This window comes from Erpetoichthys calabaricus, chromosome 1, assembly GCF_900747795.2.
Source record: "Erpetoichthys calabaricus chromosome 1, fErpCal1.3, whole genome shotgun sequence".
NCBI classification, from domain to species: Eukaryota; Metazoa; Chordata; class Cladistia; order Polypteriformes; family Polypteridae; genus Erpetoichthys; species Erpetoichthys calabaricus.
In genome coordinates, this window is record NC_041394.2 from 347,690,134 (window position 1) to 347,706,506 (window position 16,373).

Here is a 16,373-nt window from a genome sequence, read left to right on the forward strand (position 1 = left end):
TTGATCCTGCCTATTTATCTGAATTGTGTTTTACACCAGCCACCCAGAGTGCCTAGATCTTCTGGTCAGTTGTCTCTTGTTGTCCCTCGTACCAAGTGTAAAACTAAGGGGAACAGACAGGGCTTGTGCAGCTGCTGCTCCTCACCTGTGGAACTCTTTACCTCATTGCATAAATGAGTCGTCTACAATTGAACTGTTCAAAACAAGATTAAAGACTCATTTCTATTCAGTTGCTTTCCGTGTCCTTCAGTAATACTGATGGTTTCCTCATTGTGATTATGTAATCTTCTATTTATTACTTATTTTATTTCTATTTATGTTGTGTGTTTTTTTTCTTCTTTTATTGTAAAACACTTTGGCCACAACATTTATATGTTGTTTTAAACGTGCTATATAAATAAATTGATATTTGTAAAAGGGAAGTGCGTGGAACTTGTCTTGCGCACATTTCCACTTTTGTCCATGTGAATTCTACGCATGGCCCTATACACGAGGCCGCAGGTATCCAGCTCAGCAGCTAGAAAAGAAGGCAAAGACCGTACCTGCCTTTTATTATCACGGGCCGATATCGCTAGTGAATAAAACGTATGAGCCCTCAATACTGATTAGGCACCAAAGGGAATACAAACTCGGCAGTCTCATGTGCTTCACTGAAACAATGGGTTGCACTTGATATATTTAAAACCGTGCAGGTGGACAGAAGAAAGTCAAGTCAAGTCAACTTTATTTATAAAGCACTTTACATACAACAGCCGCTGACCAAAGTGCTGAACTTAGGCTAAAATAAATTTTAAACAAAAACAAAATAATAAATAAATAAAATACAATAAATGAAACTAATTAAAACATAGTAAACACAACTAAACAGAGTTAAAACAGAGTAAAATCAACTGCTCACACAGGATCAAACGCCAAACCAAAGAGGTAAGTCTTAAGAGCAGACTTAAAAATGGGCAGTGAGGAGGCCTGTCTAATGTGGATCAGCAGTGAATTCCAGAGCCTTGGAGCCACAACGGAAAAAGCCCTATCCACCTGAGCTTTCGCTGAGTCCTAGGCACATCCAGAAGCAACAGACCAGCTGATCTGAGTGAGCGGTAAGGAGAGTGCATATGCAGCAGCTCAGCGAGGTAGGGCGGAGCAAGCCCATTTAAGGACTTAAAAACAAATAAAAGAATCTTAAAATGAACTCTAAACTGAACAGGCAGCCAGTGCAGTGAGGATAACACAGGTGTAATGTGCTCATTTTTTTGCGTGCCAGTTAAAAGGCGTGCAGCAGCATTTTGCACCAGCTGGAGCCGAGACAGGGTGGACTGGCTAACACCAACATAAAACGAATTACAATAGTCCAACCGGGTTGTAATGAAGGGGTGGATTACTGTTGTAAATTGATCTTTGGAAAGAATGTTTTTTATCTTCGCCAAACGTCTTAGCTAAAAAAAACAAGATTTCACCACCGCGCTGATCTGACCGTGCAGTCTAAAATCCTCATCTATCCTAAAACCTAAACTTGTAATAACAGGTGTACCATATTGTGCAAGGGGACCCAAATCCACAGGAGCAGAAGTAGAAATAGACCCACTGGTGCCCCCAGGACCAAAAACTATAACCTCTGTCTTATTTTCATTAAAATTTAAGAAGTTTACTGCCATCCAAGCTTCTAGGCACATAACCAATGTTTGTATGGAGTAAGCATCCTTGCGTTTGAGGGGTACATAAACCGGAGTATCGTCTGCATAACAATGGAAAGCAATTTTATGCTTTCTAAGAATAGAGCCAAGAGGCAGGAGATACAAAGAAAATAGCAGAGGACCAAGTATGGAGCCTTGCGGAACCCCACATGATAGTGAAGCAGAGAAGGATCTAAATTCATCTAGCCTCACTGAAAAAGTTCTTTGAGTCAAGTACGATTTAAACCACGCCAAGGCAGTACCACGAATGCCCACACAATGCTCCACACGAGATAATAAAATACTATGATCTATAGCAGGGGTAGGCAACGTCGGTCCTGGAGTGCCACAGTATGTGCAGGTTTTTGTTCCAACCCAGTTCCTTAACGAGAACTCAATTATTGCTGATGAAGCACATATTGCTTAAGTGACATTTTGATGCTTCATTTTAGTGGTCTCGCTTGTTAAGGTTCTCCAACCTTAATTGCTTATTTCAATCTTAAACTGCTGCATTCAGTGTTTTAGTTTCATCTTCCGTGGGTGATGTCCTAAAGGGGTTGGTGCTAATCGAGGTGGCTTTGGAAAACTCTGCTTCCAGTTCAGCGTCTACCCCGAGTTTTGTCGCCATTTAAAAGCCTCTAGTTACACACTTCACCGACAGAATGCACCAAGTTTCTTTCAGTCTTACAAGCTTCGTGTCACTCACCAGTGTCGGCAGGAATAATCCCGGACGAGCCCCCAGTGTTACCTTTCCTGCCTGTCTCCAGACCGTGGTCGGGGTGACGCAGGGGAGCTTCTCCTTCGTCGTGTTCAGTGGTGTGAAGCTCCAGGGCCAGAGCATGTGCTCTGGGGTAAAACCCTGTCCCTGAGTTCCCTTGTCCTAATTTTCAACAAGGAGCGACACAGAAGGCTTGAAGGCTCCAAAGTTAACTTTATTGAAAATACTTTTTAGGTGCTTGTTTTCAAGTTAACAGAGACCAACGCCAAGAGAGTGATCCACTACAATCCAACACAATACACACACAATCGACTTCCTCCTTTTTTTTTTTACAATTTATATTCAAAACTCCACCCCTCAACACCGACAACTCCACCCACATCCCACATTCAGTATGATCGAGATGTCAGGCTGTGATTTTAAGCTCTGATCCCAACATCAGGCGTAGTTCCTAATTTGTTTAAACATGCCATAGTGCAACCATTGATCAAAAAACCAAGCCTAGATCCCACTGTGGTATCCAATTTTAGACCGATTTCCAAGCTTCCATTTCTGTCCAAAATTTTGGAGAGAAGTGTGTATATTCAATTGAAAGCCTTTTTAGATGAAAGCGATGTGCTCGAAGTGTTTCAATCTGGTTTTAAGCCGCTTCACAGTACTGAAACCGCATTACTGAATGTTTTTAATGACATCCTTTTGGCAACAGACTCAGGGGATTATGTGATTTTAGTTCTGCTCGATTTAACAGCTGCTTTTGATACTATAGATCAGGGGTAGGCAACGTCGGTCCTGGAGTGCCGCAGTATGTGCAGGTTTTTGTTCCAACCCAGTTCCTTAACGAGAACTCAATTATTGCTGATGAAGCACATATTGCTTAAGTGACATTTTAATGCTTCATTTTAGTGGTCTCGCCTGTTAAGGTTCTCCAACCTTAATTGCTTATTTCAATCTTAAACTGCTGCATTCAGTGTTTTAATTGCTCCTTATTAGCAATAAGATGTAAAACAGGGGTAGGCAACGTCGGTCCTGGTGAGCCGCAGTGGCTACAGGTTTTCATTCCAACCCAATTGCTTAATTAGAAACCAATCATTGCCAATCTCAGACCTTATTTAATTTTATGGCTTGTTAGTCTGTGCAATGTAAGGCTTTTATATCGTAGATTTTTTTCCTTTCCAAGGATATCATCCAAATGATTTGAAGCCTAAAACAGATCATTTTCAGTCTGTCACATTTTTCTATTAAGTGTTTTATTAAATCAAACCGTGCATGATGAACACACACAGATGTAATTGGAAAAAAGCTAGCTGGAGAACTGCTGGCTGCTTTGTCTTTTACATCTTATTGCTAATAAGGAGCAATTCAAACACTGAATGCAGCAGTTTAAGATTGAAATAAGCAATTAAGGTTGGAGAACCTTAACAGGCGAGACCACTAAAATGAAGCATTAAAATGTCACTTAAGCAATATGTGCTTCATCAGCAATAATTGAGTTCTCGTTAAGGAACTGGGTTGGAACAAAAACCTGCACATACTGTGGCACTCCAGGACTGACGTTGCCTACCCCTGATCTATAGTATCAAAAGCAGCTGTTAAATCGAGCAGAACTAAAATCACATAATCCCCTGAGTCTGTTGCCAAAAGGATGTCATTAAAAACATTCAGTAATGCGGTTTCAGTACTGTGAAGCGGCTTAAAACCAGATTGAAACACTTCGAGCACATCGCTTTCATCTAAAAAGGCTTTCAATTGAATATACACACTTCTCTCCAAAATTTTGGACAGAAATGGAAGCTTGGAAATCGGTCTAAAATTGGATACCACAGTGGGATCTAGGCTTGGTTTTTTGATCAATGGTTGCACTATGGCATGTTTAAACAAATTAGGAACTACGCCTGATGTTGGGATCAGAGCTTAAAATCACAGCCTGACATCTCGATCATACTGAATGTGGGATGTGGGTGGAGTTGTCGGTGTTGAGGGGTGGAGTTTTGAATATAAATTGTAAAAAAAAAAAAGGAGGAAGTCGATTGTGTGTGTATTGTGTTGGATTGTAGCGGATCACTCTCTTGGCGTTGGTCTCTGTTAACTTGAAAACAAGCACCTAAAAAGTATTTTCAATAAAGTTAACTTTGGAGCCTTCAAGCCTTCTGTGTCGCTCCTTGTTGAAAATTAGGACAAGGGAACTCAGGGACAGGGTTTTACCCCAGAGCACATGCTCTGGCCCTGGAGCTTCACACCACTGAACACGACGAAGGAGAAGCTCCCCTGCGTCACCCCGACCACGGTCTGGAGACAGGCAGGAAAGGTAACACTGGGGGCTCGTCCGGGATTATTCCTGCCGACACTGGTGAGTGACACGAAGCTTGTAAGACTGAAAGAAACTTGGTGCATTCTGTCGGTGAAGTGTGTAACTAGAGGCTTTTAAATGGCGACAAAACTCGGGGTAGACGCTGAACTGGAAGCAGAGTTTTCCAAAGCCACCTCGATTAGCACCAACCCCTTTAGGACATCACCCACGGAAGATGAAACTATATACCACCGTTTTCCACTAGTAAACTGGGAGAAGAGTGTTGAGGATGGGATTGTCGGACGCGAACGTGATCGCCATTGTAACCCTTTCATGCAGGCGGCGCGGACTGATATCCGAGAATGTGCGGACTCGGTCGCTATAAAGCCTGAACTGTTTTGGGAAGAGTATTACTCGGCGGTTCGACCACATACTTCCGGAACCAATCCTTTTATTTCGTATGTGACTAACGAAGATACTTATGACAGCGGGATCGAGACTCAAGTTTTATACAGAGGACGCCATGCCCAAAATGAGAAAATAAGCCAACCCACTGTGGGCGTTTCTAACGTGCCTTGCCCTACCGTGACTTGTGACGCTGCCTTTATTAACCCTTTCCTGTCTGACAGCTTCCAAAGTTTTACAGAGAGCACACCTGTGAACGCTATACAGCGCTGTTTATTAAAGAGCAGCACTAGGGACCAGCATTTCACCTCGGGGGTGTCCTGGATGAATGATCACCCTGTGCTGCCATGTGATTCAGTTGGCCAGGTACAGAACAAGGTTCTTTTGTGTGAAGCCGATGGGTATGAATATTCTCTACAGGGGCATGGGAAGCCTGCAACACGTAGCCAGCCAGCACGACATGAGCAACATGATATTTTCTGTGATAGTGGGGAAGATGAAGTTTCTACTTCCATTGAAAGGATCCCAGTGCTGAGACCTGGACATTTTGATGGTTCTGGCTCCTGGCGGGAGTTTTTGTGTCGATTTGAGAGCTGTTCTAAAGCTAATAATTGGTCAAGAAAAACAAGGCTTGATCAACTCAAGTTCTGTTTAGTTGGAGCTGCTGGAGCAGTGATCCATAAAAATCCCCAATCAGCACAGTGGGATTATAAGTGCATTGTTGAGGAGCTGGAGGGCACTTATGGGCCGTCTTCAGGACATGCTGTGGCAATGGGAATTGAACTGAGACAAAAGGTTCGTAAACCAGGAGAAACTTTGCATGTACTACGAGATGACATTTATGAGAAAGTGTCAATTGTGTATGCAGACCGCTCTGAAGCAGAACAGGACTTAATTGGGGTGGAGGTATTTACAAATGCCGTAGGTGATGCTAGCCTGGTACAGAAGCTGCTGGAAGAGAGACCACGCACATTGGCTAAGGCTTATGAACTGGCACATAGGTATGAGACTACTAAGAGAGCCGCTAGGAGTGTAACCCAGCTCATGCAAGGGGGTGTGCACAGCCAAGTAGATCGAAAAGCAAGGACAGCAGCTGTACGTGAATGTGTTTTCTCACAGGGGGGAGACAAAGGGGAAGTATTCACCACACCTCCACCAAGAAATCGAAGACAGCCGAACATTAATTGGCACCAAATTAGATGTCACAACTGTTCCGGCATTGGACATATGAAAAGAAACTGTCCATCTCCTAGGGCAGTACTAGAACCGAGGGTGATGTTGGAGACATCTGTTTCTACTGGTTCTAATGAAGAGATCAGGACTCCAAGTGTTTGCAGTCTGAAAGGTCAAGGTTCTGAAATGTGTATTCAATTACTAATTTACGATAAAGAGGTTCATGCACTGTTAGACAGTGGGGCTCAAAGGAATGTACTACCCTTGTATTATTTTGAAGCTCTCAATGCTGATGTTAAACCCATACTGAGAGATTCAGTAGTGCAGTCACTACAGGGCATCAGTCATAGAAATATTACTGTACTTGGGGAAGTTGATTTGCCTGTCCAAATTGGTACCCGGACTGTGGACGTAGATTTTCTTGTGGCTGACATAGCCACAGAAACTGAAGCCATCTTGGGTTATCCCTTTCTAGAACTGTCCAAGGCACGCCTGGACTTTGGTAGCCAAAAGATTGTGTTGTTTGGTGAGCAGGTGCCTTATTTTAACCCCCGACAACCATCTAAGCTCCATGCTGTCCGGATAGCGCACTCTATTGTACTAGAGCCTGGACGAGAATATATTGTGCCAGGAAATGCCAATTTACGAGAATCCACTAAAGGCAATGTAGTGTTAAGCCCCACTAAAGGATTCATAGAAAAATAGAAAGTGCTAGTAGCTAGAGTTGTAGTTGAGACCCACCGGTCAACCCACATTCCTATTAGGATATATAATCCTGGATCAGCAGCTGTTACAGTAAAGAAGGGAGCCATTGCAGGGTTTCTTCAGGCAGCTGATGTTATACAGCACAGTCCTTCTCTAGTTGCACCACAATCAAACTGCTCTGTCAACTCCACTATCCCTAAACACTTACAGACACTGTACGTAGAGAGTTCTGCTGAGCTAAATGCAGAGGAAAGACATGGTCTAGCTCAGCTTCTACAACGGTATAGCGACGTCTTTTCAACAGGTCCAGATGACTTGGGGCGTACCAGCCTTGTGCAATATGACATTCAGACACTGCCTAGTAATCCTGTGAAACAACCGCCACGTCGTATGGCACAGGATAAGCAACTCAATGCAGACCAACAAATACAACAAAGCTTGGACTCTGGACTCGCTCAACATAGCAATAGTAGTTGGGCCTCGCCAATAGTTATGGTTCGTAAAAAGGACCAGACATACCGCCTCTGTGTGGATTACAGAGCTCTGAATGAGCGTACAGTTAAAGATGCATACCCATTACCCCGCATCCAAGATACCCTAGATACACTGTCCACAGCCAAATGGTTCAGCACCTTGGATTTGGCCGCGGGGTATTGGCAGGTAGAGTTGACGCCCAGGGCACGCAAGGCAGCAGCTTTCTGCAGCAGAAAAGGGCTCTTCGAATGGAATGTCATGCCATTTGGTCTGTGCAATGCCCCTGCGACATTTCAGAGACTAATGGATCGTGTTCTGGCTGGCATGCAGTGGGAGACCTGTCTGGTATATCTGGACGATATTATTGTGTTGGGGAAAGATGTGATGGAAATGCTTGGGCGACTGGGACAGGTGTTTGACAGACTACGGCAAGCCAATTTAAAGCTGAAACCAGCTAAGTGCTGTTTGTTCCGCAGACAGGTGGCTTACCTTGGGCACATTGTTTCAGAGCACGGCATTGCCACAGACTCCCGGAAAATTCTAAAAGTTCATGAATGGCCCCAACCTACCAACGTCTCAGAGGTCCGCCAATTTGTTGGCTTGGCTTCATATTACCGCCGCTTTGTGAAAGACTTTGCCACCGTAGCTCATCCACTACATGAACTCACCAAGAAGTATGCCCATTTTCATTGGACTGAGGAATGTCAGGAGGCATTTGAGAATCTAAAGAGACTACTTACTACTGCTCCCGTTCTAGGATATCCCCTTGATGATGGTGATCTTATTCTTGATACAGATGCTAGTGCTTGTGGAATTGGAGCCATTCTTTCCCAAATGCAGAATGGGGAAGAAAGGGTGTTAGCCTATGGGAGCAGAAGGCTGTCATCAACAGAACAGAATTATTGCACCACGAGAAGGGAGCTGCTAGCCGTGGTGGAGTTTACCTCTTATTTCCGCCAGTACCTGCTAGGAAGATCCTTCATAGTCCGTTCTGATCATAGCAGCCTGCGTTGGCTTATACAACTGAAGGATCCCGAGGGCCAGTTGGCAAGATGGCTTGAGAAACTTGCTGAATACGATTTCCGTGTGGTCCATCGGCCTGGACGCCAACACTCCAATGCTGATGTCTTATCAAGAAGACCCTGCCGTATTACCTGCACCTGTAAGATACCAGAACCTTCATCGGTAAGAAATTGCCTTCATCAAGCTGTGCAGTGCAATTTGAATGACGACCTAGGAAAAGAAGACCCTGGAACTATAAACCCGGATCTTCCGCCAGTGGGGGTAGAATTACCTGTCACTTCCGAGTCTCTGGTGAGAGAAATCGATGATGATGATGAGCAAGGTGAGAACAAAAATATTAATTCGTCTCAAAAGGGTGTGGAGAAGATTCATCTGCTGGAAGCCAATAAGCCAGTTTTGTTCTATGGTTGGACAACTGAACAACTACATGCTGCTCAAATGGCAGACCCTGACATTGCCCCGGTGTGGATGTGGATAGACAAGGGAAGAGGACGTCCTACATGGGCGGAAGTTTCGCAGCACAGCCCAGCCACCAAAACATACTGGAGCCAGTGGAAAAGGTTGTATATCCGGGAAGGCATCCTACTGAGACGTTTTTACTGCACTGAAGGCACTGAGTTCTATCCTCAGATTGTGTTGCCCCATGAGCTTCGTACAGAGGTGCTGAAACAAATGCATGATGGCCCAGTTGGGGGTCACTTTGGAGTGGAATGAACTTTAGCACGTTTGCAGACCAGATATTATTGGTACCAAATGCGGGAAAACGTAGCACTCTGGTGTCGCACATGTACCAACTGTGCAGCTAAGTCACGACCTTCAAAGCGACCTCAAGCACCTATGGGGACTGTTCGGGTTGGAGCACCCATGGAAAGAGTTGCCCTTGATTTGATGGGCCCCCTGAATGAGACTGCAAGGTATAATCGTTATATTCTGGTAGTACAGGATTATTTTACTAAGTGGGTTGAAGCTTACTCCCTACCAAATGATCAAGCTACTACAGTTGCTGAAGTATTTACTGCAGAATGGGTGTGCCGTTATGGAGTGCCATACAGTCTACACAGTGATCAGGGTTCCAATTTTGAATCTGAAGTATTCCAACGGATGTGTGGGTTATTAGGAATTGAGAAGACACATACTACTCCATTCCGACCCCAATCAGATGGCCAAGTAGAACGATTTAATGCTACTTTGCAGAAAATTCTTGCTACAACAGCTGAGCGTTGCCACTGGGACTGGGACCTCATGACCCCATACGCTGTAATGGCTTACCGAGCCACGAAACACAGTTCGACTGGTTTTACACCCAATATGATGTTACATGGACGAGAAGTAACGGAACCTATTGACATTGTTGCTGGCTTGCCCCTAAACTATGATCACAATCAAACCCTTCCACAACATGTGATTCAGCTCCGAGAAAGACTGGAGCTTGCACATCAGATTGTAAGGGATGCCCTAGGACAGTCTGTAGTTCGTGCTAAGAAACAATATGATAAGAACATCTGTAAGGTTCAGTACAAGATTGGGGATGCTGTCTGGCATTTGGTGAAGGGGACCCGAAGAGTAAAGAATAAAGTGCGGAAGTTCTTGCCATCTTATGAAGGACCCTATTTTGTTCTTGGTCATTTAGATGATCTGGTGTATCGCATCCAGAAAGGCCCAAAGACAAAGTGGAAGGTAGTACATCATGACAAATTGAAACCGTACCACCCCCCGCACCCCATTAGATAATGGCTGGGTCTTTCAAAATGCGGAAACATGGAAGCCCGCTGAAATACTACCACCTAACCTTGATACAGATCTTGCTGAACAAGATGTTGATTTATCAGCGCTGTTTAAGAATCCTACCATGGAAGGAGGAGACGAGAGGGACGTGGACCTTGATAATGACAAGACTTGGAGCCCATTAAGTCCAAATCAGCCTCCTCTGAATGCCACCTTCGGTTACACAAATGAAGACAGGCACCCTACTAGTGGGGGTAGTGCGGAGCTGCAAAGCATGGAAGAGAGTATCTTCAGCTCTCCTTTCAACCCACTACCCACCGCGAGACCCAGAAGAAAAAGGAGACCACCAAACAAATTTGGTGAATGGGTGGTCCATTGAACTAAATTGACAACTGTTCTGTGAAAACTTGTTCTTGTTATTTTTCTTATATTCATATGTTGAAATGTACTTGTTTGCAGAGAGAGGAAAGTTATGCAATATAGGAATCTATTTATATGTTACTAAGGTTATGTTTTTTTTTTCTTAGTTCTGGAATGGTGCTGTTAATCACCATCCAGCAGTGGGGGTAATGTTGGGATCAGAGCTTAAAATCACAGCCTGACATCTCGATCATACTGAATGTGGGATGTGGGTGGAGTTGTCGGTGTTGAGGGGTGGAGTTTTGAATATAAATTGTAAAAAAAAAAAAAGGAGGAAGTCGATTGTGTGTGTATTGTGTTGGATTGTAGCGGATCACTCTCTTGGCGTTGGTCTCTGTTAACTTGAAAACAAGCACCTAAAAAGTATTTTCAATAAAGTTAACTTTGGAGCCTTCAAGCCTTCTGTGTCGCTCCTTGTTGAAAATTAGGACAAGGGAACTCAGGGACAGGGTTTTACCCCAGAGCACGTGCTCTGGCCCTGGAGCTTCACACCACTGAACACGACGAAGGAGAAGCTCCCCTGCGTCACCCCGACCACGGTCTGGAGACAGGCAGGAAAGGTAACACTGAGGAAAGGCTGCTATTGATAATAGCAAGAACAGAGATGGATTTGCCATTTTGTGAATGAAAAATGGTGCCACTCCTGAAACGGTATTATTAAAGCACAGGTATGCGACCTGAATATTGAGGTGTGCGCGGAGGACTTACGACCTTATTAAATGCCGGGAGAGTTTTCACATGTGATTCTGCTGGGCTTAAGGACACGAATGAACCGCGAGCATCTCTCTCAAGTCGCGTGCGATTAGTCGGAGTGGAGCGAATTAAAACTCACACATCCATAAAGTGCGCACCCAAACCCAGAGCACTTACCGTCTGTTTGTTTCTCAGCAGTGAGGCTCTTTCCAACTTCGTTCAAAGTCCTACTCCGCTACAGTCTTCCTCCCTTATAATTATGTGCACAAACCGAGGCGCCAGCCTTGTGTCAGTAGCCGTCGCCCTGGATGACGTCAGCCGGACGCTACCAAAGGTACATATGATGATTTGCTTAAAAGTTGAAAACGAAATTAAAACGTCGGGTGTGCGCCGTACAAGTTAAGAGGTGTTCTATCTAACCATGCTATCTATCGAGGAGGTATGTCTAGGATTACAATATATGCTCACAACACTTTGATTACTAATACTTAGTGATAGGCGGAACACCAAAAGACTTGTACTTTATGCGCATGCGTGCAGCTTTCAAACCTATCAGAACGCGCAGGACTCTGATCGCGCGTTCACAGGATGGAAACGCAAATACATTCTTAAAGGAGCCGCAGAGAAATCCCCATGTCACGTTAATGCGCTAATGGCAGATGAAACTGGCGACTGTCGTGTAGTCGTTAAATAAAACTATCGCAAAAGCTAAAGCGAAATTTATAAAACTGGTCACTTTTTTAATCTGGAGTGGAGAGGAGTGATAAGTGGGCCACAGCAATCGGAGTGAATCTTGTACGAAACAACACTTGTAAAACTAAATCAAAAGAAGAACTATACATGTGTACATAAATAAATGGATTCCTGATGTTATGCACGAATTGGCTTACTGAGCTGTGTTCTCGTATCTCTCTGTTGGGTACTCTAGTGAGCCCCGCTACATTCTAAAGACGCCCACACCGTGAAGCTCCTTGTTATGAATTGTGCCACGTCTCCTTACAGAACAAAACAAGTTTGAAGTAAAACGCATCGAGTAGAGGCGGTCAAATATTTTGCGCTAATAAGGTTCATCTTTAATAAAACAATTGTTTTTCCCCTTGAATATTATCACTATTCATTTTTTCAAAGTTCTGTAAACTGCATAATAATTTCATAAAATGTTTAATGCTTCACAGATTAAATTTGCTGTCCTGAGAAGAAAATAATAATAATAATAATAACGGTGAAAAAAATGAAGTATTTATAAAATTACAAGAGGATAAAGTTTTTACAGCTAAGAATAACCCATAAGAATAAATCCTTACGCAAGTAGATAGCTTTAAAGTGTTTTTATTTTTTTTTCCAAGCCAAAAAGAAATTGCGAAAACCTCATCCACCCCCCCAACCCCCACCCCACCCCAACTCCAAAATCAAGCTGCTACCTTTACAATGTATCTATTATTTGACAGTGTTCCCCAAAATAAATCATATCAATATCGAAAAGCTGACTGACAGACTGAGGAAATCGTTCCTCCCCCAAACTATGCGATTCTTCAATTCCACCCGGGGGGGGGGGGGGTGGGGGGGGGGGGGGTTTAAACGTTAACATTATATAAAGTTATTGTCTGTTTTTACCTGCATTATTATCAATCTTTAATTTAATATTGTTTTTTTTTTTTTTGTATCAGTAAGGTGCTGCTGGAGTATGTGAATTTCCCCTTGGGATTAATAAAGTATTCCAATACAACTCGGAGTCCTGCCATGTGCAAAAGTTCGCTGATGACACTGCTATCGTGGGCTGTATCAGGAATGGGCTGGAGGAGGAGTATAGGGACCTAATCAATGACTTTGTTAAATGGTGCGACTCAAACCACCTACACCTGAACACCAGCAAAACCAAGGAGCTGGTGGTGGATTTTAGGAGGCCCAGACCCCTCATAGACCCAGTGATCATCAAAGGTGACTGTGTGCAGATGGTGCAGACCTATAAATATCTGGGAGTGCAGCTGGATGATAAATTAGACTGGACTGCCAATACTAATGCGCTGTGCAAGAAAGGACAAAGCCGGTTATACTTCCTTAGAAGGCTGGCTTCCTTCAACATCTGCAATAAGATGCTGCAGATGTTCTATCAAACAGTTGTGGCGAGCGCCCTCTTCTACACAGTGGTGTGCTGGGGAGGCAGCATTAAGAGGAAAGACGCCTCACGCCTGGACAAACTGGTGAGGAAGGCAGGCTCTATTGTTGGCATGGAGCTGGACAGTTTAACATCTGTGGCAGAGCGAAGGGTGCTCAGCAGGCTCCTATCAATTATGGAGAATCCACTGCATCCACTAAATAGTATCATCTCCAGACAGAAGAGCAGCTTCAGCGACAGACTGCTGTCACTGTCCTGCTCCACAGACAGATTGAGGAGATCGTTCCTCCCCCAAACTATGCGACTCTTTAATTCCACCAGGGGGGGTAAACGTTAATATTTAACATTATACATAGTTATTGTCTGTTTTTTTCACCTGTATTATTATCATTCTTTAATTTAATATTATTTATTGTATCAGTATGCTGCTGCTGAAGAATGTGAATTTCCCATCGGGATTAATAAAGTATCTATCTATCTATCTATCTATCTATCTATCTATCTATCTATCTATCTATCTATCTATCTATCTATCTATCTATCTATCTATCTATCTATCTATCTATCTAAAAGCGTACAAATACAAATAAATAAATATATATTTTTTAACAACTAAAGAGCTTTCACAAAAATATAAAACCCTGCTACAACTTGCAGGGAAGATTTGGGGTTGGGTGGCAGGATTGTTTCAGTGCTGTGCTGAGGTGTCACCCTTTGCTTGGCTGTACTCGGGTTCCAGTCTGGGTGGATCGTCATGTGGACGCTGTATCGGCATATGCTCCGAACCTAGTGATACAGCTTCCCCTTTAGATTAGGATTTTTTTAATTTTAAAGGAGTTGTTTTTCTTTGTTTTTTATTTTGTCTTTACACATGTTTTATCTTAACTCCAAAGTGAAACAGATCAGGAAATACAGAAAGGGAATTTAATACTAAATGTTTGATGGAATTGTATTTTCACAATTGAACAAAGATCATGAAAATAGTATGCCCCATACAGATTAGTTACTTTTTCATAATGTCCTTTTCATGTCCCACTTCAATCAAATCATCATATAAAAGAGGAAACTCCTCAAAAAAATTAAAGGAACACTTTGAAAATGCATCAGATCTCAATGGGAAAAAAAAAATCCTGCTGGATATCTATACTGATATGGTGATGTGTTAGGAACGAAAGGATGGCAGCCACATCGTTTGATGGAAATGAAAATGATCAACCTACAGAGGTCTAAATTCAAAGACACCCCGAAAATCAAAGGGAAAAAATGGTGCGGCAGGCTTGTCCATTTCACCAATATTTCATTGCAGCAACTCCAAATCGTACTCAGTAGTTTGTATGGCCCCCATGCTCCTAATGAGATGACGGATGGTGTTCTGGGGGATCTCCTCCCAGATCTGGACCAGGGCATCATGGAGCTCATGGACAGTGTGAGGCGTCAGATGGATAGAAACATAATGTCCCACCCAGAGGTGTTCTATTGGATTGAGGTCAGGTGAGGGAGTGGGGTAGGGTAGTCAATGGAATCAATTCCTTCATCCTCCAGGAACTACCTGCATACTCTTGCCACATGAGGCCGGGCATTGTTGTGCACCAGGAGGAACCCAGGAACCATTGCACCAGCATAGGGCCTGACAATGGGTCCAAGGATTTCATCCTGACACCTAATGGCAGTCAAGGTGCTGTTGTCTAGCCTGTAGAGGTCTATGCGTCCCGCCATTGATATGCCTCCCCAGACCATCACTGACCTACCACCAAACCGGTCATGCTGAACGATGTTACAGGCAGCATAACGTTCTCCACGGCTTCTCCAGACCATTTCACGTCTGTCACATGTGCTTAGGGTGAACCTGCTATCATCTGTGAAAAGAACAGGGCACCAGTGGTGGACCTGCCAATTCTGGTATTCTATGGCAAATGCCAATTGAGCTCCATGGTGCCAGGCAGGCAGTGAGCACAGGGCCCACCAGAGGATGTTGGGCCTTCAGGCCACCCTCATGAAGTCTGTTTCTGATTGTTTGGTCAGAGACATTCACACCAGTGGCCTGCCTGCTGGAGGTCATTTTGTAGCCTCTGGCAGTGCTCATCCTGTTCCTCCTTGCCCAAAGGAGCAGATACCAGTGGGTCCTGCTGATGGGTTAAGGACCTTCTACGAAGGGCCCTGTCCAACTCTCCTAGAGTAACTGCCTGTCTCCTGGAATCTCCTACATGCCCTTGAGACTGTGCTGGGAGACGTAGGAAACATATGGCGCGCATTGATGTGTCTGCCATCTTGGAGAAGTTGGACTACCTGTGCCACCTCTGTAGGGTCCAAGTATGGCCTCATGCTACCAGTAGTGACACTGACTGTAGCCAAATGCAAAACGAGTGACAAAACAGATGAGGAGGAAAAAATGTCAGTGGCCTCCCTTCACCTGTTAAACCATTCATTCCTGTTTTGGGGGTTGTCTCATTGTTGCCCCTCTAGTGCACCTGTTCTTAATTTTATTAACATCAAAGTAGCTGAAACTGATTAACAAATCCCTCTGCTACTTAACTGACCAGATAAATAGCCCAGAAGTTTTATTGATTTGATGTTATACTCTGATTAAAAAGTGTTCCTTTAATTTTTTTGAGCAGTATATTTATAGTGAAATAATTAGCCTTGACACACAAAAAAGGTTTGGGGCAGCCACCCATATACTTCTGCTTTGACAGCAAAAGAGCAAAATAAGATGCACAGTTGTGTACAGATTGAGTTCAAAACAAAAATGATTAACTGGAAGTAGTTGGCAGGGTTTTAAGGTCAGTCAGGGGAAGTGACGTTGTTGGACCCAGGCGGGATGTCCCATGTTTGGTCTGCATTCAAATCAGAGATAGGATTATTGCACTCTGCTACCCCCTGGCCTGGCTTGGAATTACCTTCTTTTGAGCCTTTTAACTGCTTCCCTTGTGCAAGTGTGTCACACAGCACCCCCCTCAGCCTAGACCC

General features: G+C 43.8%; 4 protein-coding genes across 6 annotated transcripts in view; 2 read left to right on the forward strand and 2 right to left on the reverse strand.

Annotated features, from left to right (window-relative positions):
• Positions 1–11,604, reverse strand: part of LOC114668418 (oocyte zinc finger protein XlCOF6-like) — a 34,143-nt gene extending 22,539 nt beyond the window's left edge. The window contains exon 1 of the mRNA XM_028824178.2: positions 11,468–11,604. The gene's annotated coding sequence lies outside the window, so the exon portion shown is untranslated. The remainder of the gene's footprint in view (positions 1–11,467) is intronic.
• The window catches only part of LOC114668454 (zinc finger protein 883-like), a 492,666-nt gene that overhangs the window by 217,119 nt on the left and 259,174 nt on the right, over positions 1–16,373 (forward strand). The gene's annotated exons all lie outside the window — the stretch shown is intronic.
• The window catches only part of LOC114668248 (zinc finger protein 345-like), a 394,673-nt gene that overhangs the window by 217,077 nt on the left and 161,223 nt on the right, over positions 1–16,373 (forward strand). The window lies entirely within an intron of this gene.
• The window catches only part of LOC114669347 (zinc finger protein OZF-like), a 314,266-nt gene that overhangs the window by 94,840 nt on the left and 203,053 nt on the right, over positions 1–16,373 (reverse strand). The window lies entirely within an intron of this gene.